The sequence below is a fragment of the Phyllobates terribilis genome, unplaced genomic scaffold, assembly GCF_046119375.1.
Source record: "Phyllobates terribilis strain yellow unplaced genomic scaffold, ASM4611937v1 Scaffold_3__8_contigs__length_932513732, whole genome shotgun sequence".
Lineage (NCBI taxonomy): Eukaryota > Metazoa > Chordata > Amphibia > Anura > Dendrobatidae > Phyllobates > Phyllobates terribilis.
In genome coordinates this window covers 652,051,148-652,068,478 of record NW_027362763.1, presented here as the reverse complement: position 1 = coordinate 652,068,478, position 17,331 = coordinate 652,051,148, and positions in this window count along the sequence as shown.

Here is a 17,331-nt window from a genome sequence, read left to right as displayed (position 1 = left end):
GACTGGTTGTCAATAATGGGTTGAGGCTGACAACCTCTCATACATGGTATACTGACTGTTTGTCAATAACGAAGTGTGGCTGACAACCTCTCACACATGGTATACTGACTGGTTGTCAATAACGAAGTGGGGCTGACAACCTCTCACACATGATATACTGACTGGTTGTCAATAATGGGGTGAGGCTGACAACCTCTTACACATGGTATACTGACTGGGTGTCAATAATGGGGTGAGGCTGACAACCTCTCATACATGATATACTGACTGGTTGTCAATAATGGGGTGAGGCTGACATCCTCTCACACATGATATACTGACTGGTTGTCAATAATGGGGTGAGGCTGACAACCTCTCACACATGATATACTGACTGGTTGTCAATAATGGGGTGAGGCTGACAACCTCTCACACATGATATACTGACTGGTTGTCAATAATGGGGTGAGGCTGACAACCTCTTACACATGGTATAATGACTAGTTGTCAATAATGGGGTGAGGCTGACAACCTCTTACACATGGTATAATGACTAGTTGTCAATAATGGGGTGAGGCTGACAACCTCTCACACATGATATACTGACTGGTTGTCAATAATGGGGTGAGGCTGACAACCTCTCATACATGATATACTGACTGGTTGTCAATAATGGGGTGAGGCTGACAACCTCTCACACATGGTATACTGACTGGTTTTCAATAATGGGGTGAGGCTGACAACCTCTCACACATGATATACTGACTGGTTGTCAATAATGGGAGGCGGCTGACAACCTCTCACACATGATATACTGACTGGTTGTCAATAATGGGGTGAGGCTGACAACCTCTCACTCATGATATACTGACTGGTTGTCAATAATGGGGTGAGGCTGACAACCTCTCATACATGATATACTGACTGGTTGTCAATAATGGGAGGCGGCTGACAACCTCTCACACATGGTATACTGACTGGTTGTCAATAATGGGGTGAGGCTGACAACCTCTCACACATGATATACTGACTGGTTGTCAATAATGGGGTGAGGCTGACAACCTCTCACACATGATATACTGACTGGTTGTCAATAATGGGATGGGACTGACAACCTCTCACACATGGTATACTGGCTGGTTGTCAATAATGGGGTGAGGCTGACAACCTCTTACACATGGTATACTGACTGGTTGTCAATAACGAAGTGGGGCTGGCAACCTCTCACATATGGTATACTGACTAATTGTCAATAATGGGGTGCGGCTGACAACCTCTCACACATGATATACTGACTAATTGTCAATAATGGGGTGAGGCTGACAACCTCTTACACATGGTATACTGACTGGTTGTCAGTAATGGGGTGAGGCTGACAACCTATCATACATGATATACTGACTGGTTGTCAATAATGGGGTGAGGCTGACAACCTCTCACACATGGTATACTGACTGGTTGTCAATAATGGGGTGGGGCTGATAACCTCTCACACATGATATACTGACTGGTTGTCAATAATGGGGTGAGGCTGACAACCTCTCACACATGATATACTGACTGGTTGTCAATAATGGGGTGAGGCTGACAACCTCTCACACATGATATACTGACTGGTTGTCAATAATGGGGTGGGGCTGACAACCTCTCACACATGGTATACTGACTGGTTGTCAATAATGGGGTGGGGCTGACAACCTCTCACACATGGTATACTAACTGGTTGTCAATAATGGGGTGAGGCTGACAACCTCTCACACATGATATACTGACTGGTTGTCAATAATGGGGTGGGGCTGACCACCTCTCACACATGGTATACTGACTGGTTGTCAATAATGGGGTGAGGCTGACAACCTCTCACACATGATATACTGACTGATTGTCAATAATGGGATGGGACTGACAACCTCTCAAACATGGTATACTGACTGGTTGTCAATAATGGGGTGAGCCTGACAACCTCTTACACATGATATACTGACTGGTTGTCAATAATGGGGTGAGGCTGACAACCTCCCACACATGGTATACTGACTGGTTGTCAATAACGAAGTGGGGCTGACAACCTCTCACATATGGTATACTGACTGGTTGTCAATAATGGGGTGCGGCTGACAACCTCTCACATATGATATACTGACTAATTGTCAATAATGGGGTGAGGCTGACAACCTCTTACACATGGTATACTGACTGGTTGTCAATAATGGGGTGAGGCTGACAACCTCTCATACATGATATACTGACTGGTTGTCAATAATGGGGTGAGGCTGACAACCTCTCACACATGATATACTGACTGGTTGTCAATAATGGGGTGAGGCTGACAACCTCTCACACATGATATACTGACTGGTTGTCAATAATGGGGTGAGGCTGACAACCTCTTACACATAGTATACTGACTGGTTGTCAATAATGGGGTGAGGCTGACAACCTCCCACACATGGTATACTGACTGGTTTTCAATAATGGGGTGAGGCTGACAACCTCTCACACATGATATACTGACTGGTTGTCAATAATGGGATACGGCTGACAACCTCTCACACATGGTATACTGACTGGTTGTCAATAATGGGGTGAGGCTGACAACCTATCACACATGGTATACTGACTGGTTGTCAATAATGGGGTGGGACTGACAACCTCTCACACATGGTATACTGACTGGTTTTCAATAATGGGGTGAGGCTGACAACCTCTCACACATGATACACTGACTGGTTGTCAATAATGGGGTGAGGCTGACAACCTCTCACACATGGTGTACTGACTGGTTGTCAATAATGGGGTGGGACTGACAACCTCTCACACATGGTATACTGACTGGTTGTCAATAATGGGATACGGCTGACAACCTCTCACACATGGTATACTGACTGGTTGTCAATAATGGGGTGAGGCTGACAACCTCTTACACATGATATACTGACTGGTTGTCAATAATGGGGTGGGGCTGACAACCTCTCACACATGGTATACTGACTGGTTGTCAATAATGGGGTGAGGCTGACAACCTCTCATACATGATATACTGACTGGTTGTCAATAATGGGGTGAGGCTGACAACCTCTTACACATAGTATACTGACTGGTTGTCAATAATGGGGTGAGGCTGACAACCTCTCATACATGATATACTGACTGGTTGTCAATAATGGGGTGAGCCTGACAACCTCTTACACATAGTATACTGACTGGTTGTCAATAATGGGGTGAGGCTGACAACCTCTCATACATGATATACTGACTGGTTGTCAATAATGGGGTGAGGCTGACAACCTCTTACACATAGTATACTGACTGGTTGTCAATAATGGGGTGAGGCTGACAACCTCTCATACATGATATACTGACTGGTTGTCAATAATGGAGTGAGGCTGACAACCTCCCACACATGGTATACTGACTGGTTTTCAATAATGGGGTGAGGCTGACAACCTCTCACACATGATATACTGACTGGTTGTCAATAATGGGGTGAGGCTGACAACCTCTCACACATGGTATACTGACTGGTTGTCAATAATGGGGTGAGGCTGACAACCTCTCACACATGATATACTGACTGGTTGTCAATAATGGGGTGAGGCTGACAACCTCTCACACATGGTATACTGACTGGTTGTCAATAATGGGGTGAGCCTGACAACCTCTTACACATAGTATACTGACTGGTTGTCAATAATGGGGTGAGGCTGACAACCTCTCACACATGATATACTGTCTGGTTGTCAATAATGGGGTGGGGCTGACAACCTCTCATACATGATATACTGACTGGTTGTCAATAACCAGGTGGGGCTGACAACCTCTCACACATGATATACTGACTGGTTGTCAATAATGGGATACGGCTGACAACCTCTCACACATGGTATACTGACTGGTTGTCAATAATGGGGTGAGGCTGACAACCTATCACACATGGTATACTGACTGGTTGTCAATAATGGGATACGGCTGACAACCTCTCACACATTATATACTGACTGGTTGTCAATAATGGGGTGAGGCTGACAACCTCTCACACATGGCATACTGACTGGTTGTCAATAATGGGGTGGGACTGACAACCTCTCACACATGGTATACTGACTGGTTGTCAATAATGGGGTGAGGCTGACAACCTCTTACACATGATATACTGACTGGTTGTCAATAATGGGGTGAGGCTGACAACCTCTCACACATGGTATACTGACTGGTTTTCAATAATGGGGTGAGGCTGACAACCTCTCACACATGGTATACTGACTGGTTGTCAATAATGGGATACGGCTGACAACCTCTCACACATGGTATACTGACTGGTTGTCAATAATGGGGTGAGGCTGACAACCTCTCACACATGGCATACTGACTGGTTGTCAATAATGGGGTGGGACTGACAACCTCTCACACATGGTATACTGACTGGTTGTCAATAATGGGGTGAGGCTGACAACCTCTTACACATGATATACTGACTGGTTGTCAATAATGGGGTGAGGCTGACAACCTCTCACACATGGTATACTGACTGCTTGTCAATAATGGGATGAGGCTGACATCCTCTCACACATGATATACTGACTGGTTGTCAATAATGGGGTGAGGCTGACAACCTCTTACACATGGTATACTGACTGGTTGTCAATAATGGGGTGAGGCTGACAACCTCTCACACATGGTATACTGACTGGTTGTCAATAATGGGGTGAGGCTGACAACCTCTCACACATGGTATACTGACTGGTTGTCAATAACGAAGTGGGGCTGACAACCTCTCATACATGATATACTGACTGGTTGTCAATAATGGGGTGAGGCTGACAACCTCTCACACATGGTATACTGACTGGTTGTCAATAATGGGGTGGGACTGACAACCTCTCACACATGGTATACTGACTGGTTGTCAATAATGGGGTGAGGCTGACAACCTCTCACACATGGCATACTGACTGGTTGTCAATAATGGGGTGGGACTGACAACCTCTCATACATGATATACTGACTGGTTGTCAATAACGAAGTGGGGCTGACAACCTCTCATACATGATATACTGACTGGTTGTCAATAATGGGGTGAGGCTGACAACCTCTCACACATGGTATACTGACTGCTTGTCAATAATGGGATGAGGCTGACATCCTCTCACACATGATATACTGACTGGTTGTCAATAATGGGGTGAGGCTGACAACCTCTTACACATGGTATACTGACTGGTTGTCAATAATGGGGTGAGGCTGACAACCTCTCACACATGATATACTGACTGGCTGTCAATAATGGGGTGCGGCTGACAACCTCTCACACATGATATACTGACTGGTTGTCAATAATGGGGTGAGGCTGACATCCTCTCATACATGATATACTGACTGGTTGTCAATAATGGGGTGAGGCTGACAACCTCTCACACATGGTATACTGACTGGTTGTCAATAATGGGGTGAGGCTGACAACCTCTCACACATGGTATACTGACTGGTTTTCAATAATGGGGTGAGGCTGACAACCTCTCACACATGATATACTGACTGGTTGTCAATAATGGGGTGAGGCTGACAACCTCTCATACATGATATACTGACTGGTTGTCAATAATGGGATGCGGCTGACAACCTCTCACACATGATATACTGACTGGTTGTCAATAATGGGGTGAGGCTGACAACCTCTTACACATGGTATACTGACTGGTTGTCAATAATGGGGTGAGGCTGACAACCTCTCACACATGATATACTGACTGTTTGTCAATAATGTGGTGAGGCTGACAACCTCTCACACATGACATACTGACTGGTTGTCAATAATGGGGTGGGGCTGACAACCTCTCACACATGATATACTGACTGGTTGTCAATAATGGGGTGAGGCTGACAACCTCTCACACATGGTATACTGCCTGGTTGTCAATAATGAGGTGAGGCTGACAACCTCTCACACATGGTATACTGCCTGGTTGTCAATAATGAGGTGAGGCTGACAACCTCTCACACATGATATACTGACTGTTTGTCAATAATGGGGTGAGGCTGACAACCTCTCACACATGGTATACTGACTGGTTGTCAATAATGAGGTGAGGCTGACAACCTCTCACACATGATATACTGACTGGTTGTCAATAATGGGGTGAGGCTGACAACCTCTCACACATGATATACTGACTGGCTGTCAATAATGGGGTGGGGCTGACAACCTCTCACACATGATATACTGACTGGTTGTCAATAATGGGGTGAGGCTGACAACCTCTCACACATGGTACACTGACTGGTTGTCAATAATGGGGTGAGGCTGACAACCTCTCACACATGATATACTGACTGGCTGTCAATAATGGGGTGAGGCTGACAACCTCTCACACATGATATACTGACTGGTTGTCAATAATGGGGTGAGGCTGACAACCTCTCACACATGGTACACTGACTGGTTGTCAATAATGGGGTGAGTCTGACATCCTCTCACACATGATATACTGACTGGTTGTCAATAATGGGGTGGCGCTGACAACCTCTCACACATGGTATACTGACTGGTTGTCAATAATGGGGTGAGGCTGACAACCTCTCACACATGATATACTGACTGGTTGTCAATAATGGGGTGAGGCTGACATCCTCTCACACATGATATACTGACTGGTTGTCAATAATGGGGTGGGGCTGACAACCTCTTACACATGGTATACTGAGTGGTTGTCAATAATGGGGTGCGGCTGACAACCTCTCACACATGGTATACTGACTGGTTGTCAATAATGGGGTGCGGCTGACAACCTCTCACACATGATTTACTGTCTGGTTGTCAATAATGGGGTGGGGCTGACAACCTCTCACACATGGTTTACTGACTGGTTGTCAATAATGGGGTGGGGCTGACAACCTCTTCCACATGGTATACTGGCTGGTTGTCAATAATGGGGTGGGGCTGACAACCTCTCACACATGATATACTGACTGGTTGTCAATAATGGGGTGAGGCTGACATCCTCTCACACATGATATACTGACTGGTTGTCAATAATGGGGTGGGGCTGACAACCTCTCACACATGGTATACTGACTGGCTGTCAATAATGGGGTGGGGCTGACAACCTCTCACACATGGTTTACTGACTGGTTGTCAATAATGGGGTGGGGCTGACAACCTCTTCCACATGGTATACTGGCTGGTTGTCAATAATGGGGTGGGGCTGACAACCTCTCACACATGATATACTGACTGGTTGTCAATAATGGGGTGAGGCTGACATCCTCTCACACATGATATACTGACTGGTTGTCAATAATGGGGTGGGGCTGACAACCTCTTACACATGGTATACTGAGTGGTTGTCAATAATGGGGTGAGGCTGACAACCTCTCACACATGGTATACTGACTGGTTGTCAATAATGGGGTGCGGCTGACAACCTCTCACACATGATATACTGTCTGGTTGTCAATAATGGGGTGGGGCTGACAACCTCTCACACATGGTTTACTGACTGGTTGTCAATAATGGGGTGGGGCTGACAACCTCTTCCACATGGTATACTGGCTGGTTGTCAATAATGGGGTGGGGCTGACAACCTCTCACACATGATATACTGACTGGTTGTCAATAATGGGGTGAGGCTGACATCCTCTCACACATGATATACTGACTGGTTGTCAATAATGGGGTGTGGCTGACAACCTCTCACACATGATATACTGACTGGTTGTCAATAATGGGGTGGGGCTGACAACCTCTCACACATGATATACTGACTGGTTGTCAATAATGGGGTGAGGCTGACATCCTCTCACACATGGTATACTGACTGGTTGTCAATAATGGGGTGAGGCTGACAACCTCTCATACATGATATACTGACTGGTTGTCAATAATGGGGTGAGGCTGACACCCTCTCACACATGGTATACTGACTGGTTGTCAATAATGGGGTGAGGCTGACAACCTCTCACACATGGTTTACTGACTGGTTGTCAATAATGGGGTGGGGCTGACAACCTCTCACACATGATATACTGACTGGTTGTCAATAATGGGGTGAGGCTGACAACCTCTCACACATGGTTTACTGACTGGTTGTCAATAATGGGGTGGGGCTGACAACCTCTCACACATGGTATACTGACTGGTTGTCAATAATGGGGTGAGGCTGACAACCTCTCACACATGGTTTACTGACTGGTTGTCAATAATGGGGTGAGGCTGACAACCTCTCACACATGGTATACTGACTGGTTGTCAATAATGGGGTGGGGCTGACAACCTCTCACACATGGTATACTGACTGGTTGTCAATAATGGGGTGAGGCTGACAACCTCTCACACATGGTATACTGACTGGTTGTCAATAATGGGGTGAGGCTGACAACCTCTCACACATGGTTTACTGACTGGTTGTCAATAATGGGGTGCGGCTGACAACCCCTCACACATGGTTTATTGACTGGTTGTCAATAATGGGGTGGGGCTGACAACCTCTCACACATGGTATACTGACTGGTTGTCAATAATGGGGTGAGGCTGACAACCTCTCACACATGGTTTACTGACTGGTTGTCAATAATGGGGTGAGGCTGACAACCTCTCACACATGGTATACTGACTGGTTGTCAATAATGGGGTGGGGCTGACAACCTCTCACACATGGTATACTGACTGGTTGTCAATAATGGGGTGAGGCTGACAACCTCTCACACATGGTATACTGACTGGTTGTCAATAATGGGGTGAGGCTGACAACCTCTCACACATGGTTTACTGACTGGTTGTCAATAATGGGGTGCGGCTGACAACCCCTCACACATGGTTTATTGACTGGTTGTCAATAATGGGGTGAGGCTGACAACCTCTCACACATGGTTTACTGACTGGTTGTCAATAATGGGGTGCGGCTGACAACCCCTCACACATGGTTTATTGACTGGTTGTCAATAATGGGGTGGGGCTGACAACCTCTTCCACATGGTATACTGGCTGGTTGTCAATAATGGGGTGGGGCTGACAACCTCTCACACATGATATACTGACTGGTTGTCAATAATGGGGTGAGGCTGACAACCTCTTACACATGATATACTGACTGGTTGTCAATAATGGGGTGAGGCTGACAACCTCTCACACATGATATACTGACTGGCTGTCAATAATGGGGTGGGGCTGACAACCTCTCACACATGATATACTGACTGGCTGTCAATAATGGGGTGGGGCTGACAACCTCTCACTCATGATATACTGACTGGCTGTCAATAATGGGGTGGGGCTGACAACCTCTCACACATGGTATACTGACTGGTTGTCAATAATGGGGTGGGGCTGACAACCTCTCACACATGGTATACTGACTGGTTGTCAATAATGGGGTGAGGCTGACAACCTCTCACACATGGTATACTGACTGGTTGTCAATAATGGGGTGAGGCTGACAACCTCTCACACATGGTTTACTGACTGGTTGTCAATAATGGGGTGCGGCTGACAACCCCTCACACATGGTTTATTGACTGGTTGTCAATAATGGGGTGAGGCTGACAACCTCTCACACATGGTTTACTGACTGGTTGTCAATAATGGGGTGCGGCTGACAACCCCTCACACATGGTTTATTGACTGGTTGTCAATAATGGGGTGGGGCTGACAACCTCTTCCACATGGTATACTGGCTGGTTGTCAATAATGGGGTGAGGCTGACAACCTCTCACACATGATATACTGACTGGTTGTCAATAATGGGGTGAGGCTGACAACCTCTCACACATGATATACTGACTGGCTGTCAATAATGGGGTGGGGCTGACAACCTCTCACACATGATATACTGACTGGCTGTCAATAATGGGGTGGGGCTGACAACCTCTCACTCATGATATACTGACTGGCTGTCAATAATGGGGTGGGGCTGACAACCTCTCACACATGGTATACTGACTGGTTGTCAATAATGGGGTGGGGCTGACAACCTCTCACACATGATATACTGACTGGTTGTCAATAATGGGGTGGGGCTGACATCCTCTCACTCATGATATACTGACTGGCTGTCAATAATGGGGTGGGGCTGACATCCTCTCACTCATGATATACTGACTGGCTGTCAATAATGGGGTGGGGCTGACAACCTCTCACACATGGTATGCAGGTCCCATGAATGGATCCATACACTGAACACCCTCTCGACTCCATATACACATGTTCTCTGCATCCACAGATTCCACAGAATGCCAAACACACTGCTGTACTTCCATGTGTGTCCTCCAGGTGGTGCTCATGTATCCATAAAGACTAGCTCACCTGTACAGAATGTCATCAGAAAATGTGGAAACCTTCGGATTGACTCCGCCATCTCTTCGTTATTCTTTCATCGTATTGCTTTTCATTCCATCATATAATACACCTTCTCCAGATTCCTCAGTCGTGAATCTACCAAAAATTAAAGTGATAGAAGTTATCATGCATATATTGTGTACGCGGGGGAGGGGAGGTGACAACTTCCCTGATTCTATTGTCCCCCTAAAAAATGGAAAGATGTATCAATGTACTGTGACCAGAATATCACTTAATGGGAACACAAGACTGCTACATATGTGGCGCCCCTGAGGGTTCAGTCGCCACAGAGGTACTGCATCTCACCCAGAGGTGTGGTATCTCACTCTCAGGTAAGGAGGGAGTGCTCCCGGGACCCTAACACCTTCATTCACTACACCACACTTCAGAGACCAGGGCGAGATTGCTCCTACGGGAGAGCACAGTCCCTGGTCCCTGGTTGGAGTTGGCGGGGGGACCAAGTAAGGGGGAATCATGTAGTGGGTGTGGGTGGGGGACGTAGATCAGGGGAGCACTTCAGTAGCTGTATAAAGAGGGGAGCCATCTTAGAAAGACAAGCCAGTCAGAGGAGGAAAGTGAGGGGAACAGAGGCTCTGCAGGAGCTCTGCTCCAGAGGTGGGCCTAGCCAGTGAGGCCCAAGTCTGAAGAGAAGGAGAGAAGAGAGGAGAGGGAGAAGAAGAAAGGCTCCAGGAACAGAAGGGACCCCAGGGGTACGGGCAGTGCTGGAGGCCACCCGTACGTCCGAATCTGCCAGGCGGTGGAGGGATCAAGCTGCAGAGGGGACCGGCCCCTTAACTAGTGGAGAACTACAAGCCTCAGCTAGGAACTGAAGGCTGCTGTACTTTCAAGGTGCAGTGGCCACACCAGCAACTATATTGCCGAGAAGGTGGCCACAGAGGGTCCAGGAGACTGCAGGTCGCCCGACAAGACCCGAGGCTACCGGATTGGGACACTGGTTGTGAGGCGCAGGGCAGGAGGGTGAGAGCCAGCGCAGGAAGACGACTGAGGAAGACACATGGAAAGGGGTCCCGTTAAGTGCTCCTGAATTATCTGGGGGATTGCTGAACCCCTGCTTGGTGAACGCAGCGCGACGTGGGAGGCTGTAAGCTGGACAGTGAAACCTGAGGAACTTATCAACTGTGAGTAAACTCGGAAGACTGCACCCCACTGTCTCTGTGATTATTGTCTGCGCCATCACCCCCTGCACTACAACGCCCAGCACAACCTATAACATCAACACTACCCTGGAGCTAAGCTCTACCTGTGGAGAGCCAAACCAACTCTGCTGCATCACCATCAGCTCCAGAGGATCTGCACCACAGCGAAGGCTCCCTTAGCCGCATACCACAGGTGGCGTCATGAACTGTATACAAACTTTATAAATCCCCTGTAAATAACCCCCTTTTAATGACCGCCCTGGGTCACGGACTGGGTCACCACCACTGTGACATTCCCCAGTATCTACCGGCCCGGCACCGGGTACCCCACCGCCCAGGGGGCGCGTCACATGCACAGATGAATCTCTACATGCAAGGAGCAATTTGCAGTAGACATCTTTACTCGCTCACAGTTGGCTGATGCACCGTCCATACAACCCCACTCCCCTCTACACAGACTCCTGCGGTCTTATATGCCGGCCGCTGTCTCCTGCTCTAACGCCTCACAACCATGAGGAGATGTGATTAGCTTCACCGCCTCCATATTACTTCATACTGTGTGTGGGGGAATGTACTGTGAGGACATCATACTGTGTGGGGGAATGTACTGTGAGGACATCATACTGTGTGTGGAGGAATGTACTGTGGGAACATCATACTGTGTGTGGAGGGAATGTACTGTGGGGACATCATACTGTGTGTGGAGGAATGTACTGTGGGAACATCATACTGTGTGTGGAGGGAATGTACTGTGAGGACATCATACTGTGTGTGGGGGAATGTACTGTGAGGACATCATACTGTGTGTGGGGGAATGTACTGTGGAGACATCATACAGTGTGTGGAGGGAATGTACTGTGGAGACATCATACTGTGTGTGGGGAATGTACTGTGAGGACATCATACTGTGTGTGGGGGAATGTACTGTGAGGACATCATACTGTGTGTGGAGGGAATGTACTGTGGAGACATCATACTGTGTGTGGGGAATGTACTGTGAGGACATCATACTGTGTGTGGGGGAATGTACTGTGGGGACATCATACTGTGTGTGGGGGAATGTACTGTGGGGACATCATACTGTGTGTGGGGGAATGTACTGTGGGGACATCATACTGTGTGTGGAGGGAATGTACTGTGGAGACATCATACTGTGTGTGGGGGAATGTACTGTGAGGACATCATACTGTGTGTGGGGGAATGTACTGTGAGGACATCATACTGTGTGTGGGGGAATGTACTGTGAGGACATCATACTGTGTGTGGAGGGAATGTACTGTGGAGACATCATACTGTGTGTGGGGAATGTACTGTGAGGACATCATACTGTGTGTGGGGAATGTACTGTGAGGACATCATACTGTGTGTGGGGGAATGTACTGTGAGGACATCATACTGTGTGTGGAGGGAATGTACTGTGGAGACATCATACTGTGTGTGGGGAATGTACTGTGAGGACATCATACTGTGTGTGGGGGAATGTACTGTGGGGACATCATACTGTGTGTGGGGGAATGTACTGTGGGGACATCATACTGTGTGTGGGGGAATGTACTGTGGGGACATCATACTGTGTGTGGAGGGAATGTACTGTGGAGACATCATACTGTGTGTGGAGGGAATGTACTGTGAGGACATCATACTGTGTGTGGGGGAATGTACTGTGAGGACATCATACTGTGTGTGGAGGAATGTACTGTGAGGACATCATACTGTGTGTGGGGGAATGTACTGTGGGGACATCATACTGTGTGTGGGGGAATGTACTGTGGGGACATCATACTGTGTGTGGAGGGAATGTACTGTGGAGACATCATACTGTGTGTGGAGGGAATGTACTGTGAGGACATCATACTGTGTGTGGGGGAATGTACTGTGGGGACATCATACTGTGTGTGGGGGGAATGTACTGTGAGGACATCATACTGTGTGTGGGGGGAATGTACTGTGAGGACATCATACTGTGTGGGGGGAATGTACTGTGGGCACATCATACTGTGTGTGGTGGGAATGTACTGTGAGGACATCATACTGTGTGGGGGGGAATGTACTGTGAGGACATCATACTGTGTGTGGAGGAATGTACTGTGAGGACATCATACTGTGTGGGGGGGAATGTACTGTGAGGACATCATACTGTGTGTGGAGGAATGAACAGTGGGGACATCATACTGTGTGTGGGGGAATATACTGTGAGGACATCATACTGTGTGGGGGAATGTACTGTGAGGACATCATACTGTGTGTGGAGGAATGTACAGTGGGGACATCATACTGTGTGTGGGGGAATATACTGTGGGGACATCGTACTGTGTGGGGGAATGTACTGTGAGGACATCATACTGTGTGGGGGAATGTACTGTGAGGACATCATACTGTGTGGGGGGAATGTACTGTGGGGACATCATACTGTGTGTGTGGGGAATGTACTGTGAGGACATCATACTGTGTGTGGGGGAATGTACTGTGGGGACATCATACTGTGTGTGGGGAATGTACTGTGAGGACATCATACTGTGTGTGGAGGAATGTACTGTGGGGACATCATACTGTGTGTGGGGAATGTACTGTGGGGACATCATACTGTGTGTGGGGAATGTACTGTGAGGACATCATACTGTGTGTGGGGAATGTACTGTGGGGACATCATACTGTGTGGGGGAATGTACTGTGGGGACATCATACTGTGTGTGGAGGAATGTACTGTGGGGACATCATACTGTGTGTTGGGGAATGTACTGTGGGGACATCATACTGTGTGTGGAGGAATGTACTGTGGGGACATCATACTGTGTGCGGGGGAATGTACTGTGGGGACATCATACTGTGTGTGGGGGAATGTACTGTGGGGACATTATACTGAGTGTGGGGGAATGTACAGTGAGGACATCATACTGTGTGTGTGGGGAATGTACTGTGGGGACATCATACTGTGTGTGTGAGGGAATCTACTTTGGGGACATCATACTGTGTGTGGGGGAATGTACTGTGGGGACATCATACTGTGTGTGGAGGAATGTACTGTGGGGACATCATACTGTGTGTGGGGGAATGTACAGTGAGGACATCATACTGTGTGTGTGGGGAATGTACTGTGGGGACATCATACTGTGTGTGTGAGGGAATCTACTGTGGGGACATCATACTGTGTGTGTGAGGGAATCTACTGTGGGGACATCATACTGTGTGTGGGGGAATGTACTGTGGGGACATCATACTGTGTGTGGAGGAATGTACTGTGGGGACATCATACTGTGTGTGGGGGAATGTACAGTGAGGACATCATACTGTGTGTGTGGGGAATGTACTGTGGGGACATCATACTGTGTGTGTGAGGGAATGTACTGTGAGGACATCATACTGTGTGTGGGGGAATGTACTGTGGGGATTTAGTCTGTGTGTGAGGGAATGTACTTGTCACGGCTTGGTTTGGGGATTAGATCCTCTGGCATGTTGTTCTGTGGTCGGTTCCTCTGTCTGCTGAGCTATTGCTTTTTCTTTCCTGTCTAAATGGTGATAATTTCAATTGTCCCCCCCCCCCTTCTTTATTTACTCCTCTCCAGGTGTTTTCCATCTTTCCATTTTGATCCGCCCTGTCACATTCTGAGTTGGACTTTAGGTTCAGCCTTCACTGCACTTCCTTGCTGGCTATACCTCTAGGTAGACTTTGGTTTAGAAATTCCAGCCTTTCATCTTATGGGATTTACCTTGCATTGTAAACAACAGTTGAATTAATTACTAAAGTGAGTCTGTTTATTTTCCTTCCCAGTTCCTCTTTCTTTCACTTCTTTGGGTTTCTGGGAGGTTATTCTTGTTCTGTTTCTATTGCCGGAGTGATTCGATGGAGACAGAAGTACGTTCTCAATCTTTTTGCCTTGTGTAAATGATACTTTCACCTACGTCCTGTCTCCTATGGGTCAGAGAGTCAACAAATAGGCAGTATTTTGTCTTTGCTCCGTGGAGATCCCTAGACCTGGGCATTTTCTTTGCATGAGGATTCCCTGGTGTGTTGTCGTTTAAGGGATTTTTCTTAGCTCTTGGCCTCATTTATGATGACCCTGACAAAGTCTCTGTGGCTGAATCCAAGATCACTAAGTTGGTTCATGAAAGCCATAGAGTTGAGGACTACTGGTCAGAGTATAGACGCTGGGCAGTGGAGACATCCTGAAACGACCCCGCTCTTTAGCTGGGCATCCAGGTTCTTCTGCCACTTGGAGATTTCTTTCTAGGTCCTTCTGGTGGCAGAATACTTGTAGGGATATTGAAGAGTATGTCCGTAGATGAGGAGTCTGTGCTAGTGCTAAAACCTCTCGTTAAGCTCCAGCAGGTTATCTCTTGCCTAACGATGTTACGTTGCAGACCTGGACCCACTTCTCCATGAAATTTGTCTAACTCTGGTGGTGATAGAATCGTGTGGGTGGTGGTGGACCATTTTAGCAAAATGGTCTATTTGGTCCCACTTCAAAAGTTGCCAACTGCTAAGAGCGCAGCAACTTTTGTTCATTTCTCATATAGGTAATTTGCATGGTGTTCCCAAAAAACATAGTATTTTTGATAGGTTCAATTTCTGGCTCGCTTTTGGCGCAGTTTTTGCTCCAGATTGGTTATCGAGCTGTCTTTTTCTTCAGGTTATCATCCCAAGACTAATGGACGAACAGAAAAGATGAACCTAGAGGTAGAGCAGTATTTGAGATGTTTTATTTCCTCTAATCAGAAAGACTGGGTGGAATTTCTGCCCCTTGCCGAGTTTGCTCTAAATAACCATACCTCTACGGCTACCAGGATCTCTCTCTCTTTTTTTTGCTGCAGGGGTATTCATCCATAGTTTAGGAACTTTTCAAGGTTACAATCCTCCGTGCCAAAGGTGGAGAGATTTTCTTCGCGATTAATTGGGGTCTGGCAGGAGGTCGAAAGAGGTCTTTTGGTAACCAGTCCCGGACCAAAAGAGGTGCCAACCGCAGCCATAGGAAGGCTCCTGTCTTTGGGGTGGGGGTTTTTGTGTGGGTGTCTTCAAAAAATCTACGCTTAAAGGTCACAACTAGGAAGTTTTCACCTAAATTTGTAGGTCCTTATAAAATTATTAATCTTAAATCATGTGACAGTTAAGTTGCAGCTTGCTATTGCTTGGAAGATATAATTCTTTCCATTCTTCCCTTTTAAAAAGATTTTGAGGGGACATCTGGTGCTCAAGACATAATTGAGCTGAATTTGGAAGAGAATCAGGAGTATAAGGTGGAGCAAGTTTTTGGTTCCAGGCGGATAATGTGCCGTCTGCAATATCTGTTTAAGTAGAAGGGTTATGGTCCTGAAGATAACTCCTGGGTTGATTCGGAGAATCTTCATGCGGTTCATCTCGTGAGGGAGTTCCATCAGCAACGTCAAACTGTAGGAGCTTCTGAGGGTCTGGTGGCCCAATGTAGAAGAAGAGGTACTGTCATGTCTCAGTTTAGGGATTCGATCCGCTGACCTGTTGCTTCGTGGTTGGTTCCCCAGTCTGTTGAACTATTGCCTTTTCTTCCCTGTCCAAATGCTGATGGTGTCAATTGTTTTTCTTCCCCCTTTTTGGTTTGCTCCTATCCAGGTGTTTTCCACGTTCCTGTTTTGATCTGCCCTATGACATTGTAGGTTGGGATTTATCTGTTCACCCTGCACTGCACTTCCTTGCTGGCTATACCTGTAGATCAGGGATTTCAAACTCAGAATACACAAATGGGCCAAAATTAAAAGCTTGGACAAAGTCAAGGGCCAACGTCCATACATTATAATGGCCCCACATTCTGCTCCATACTGTATAATAGCCCCACATTGTGCTACATACAGTATAATGGCCCCACATAGTGCTCCATATAGTATAATGACCCCACA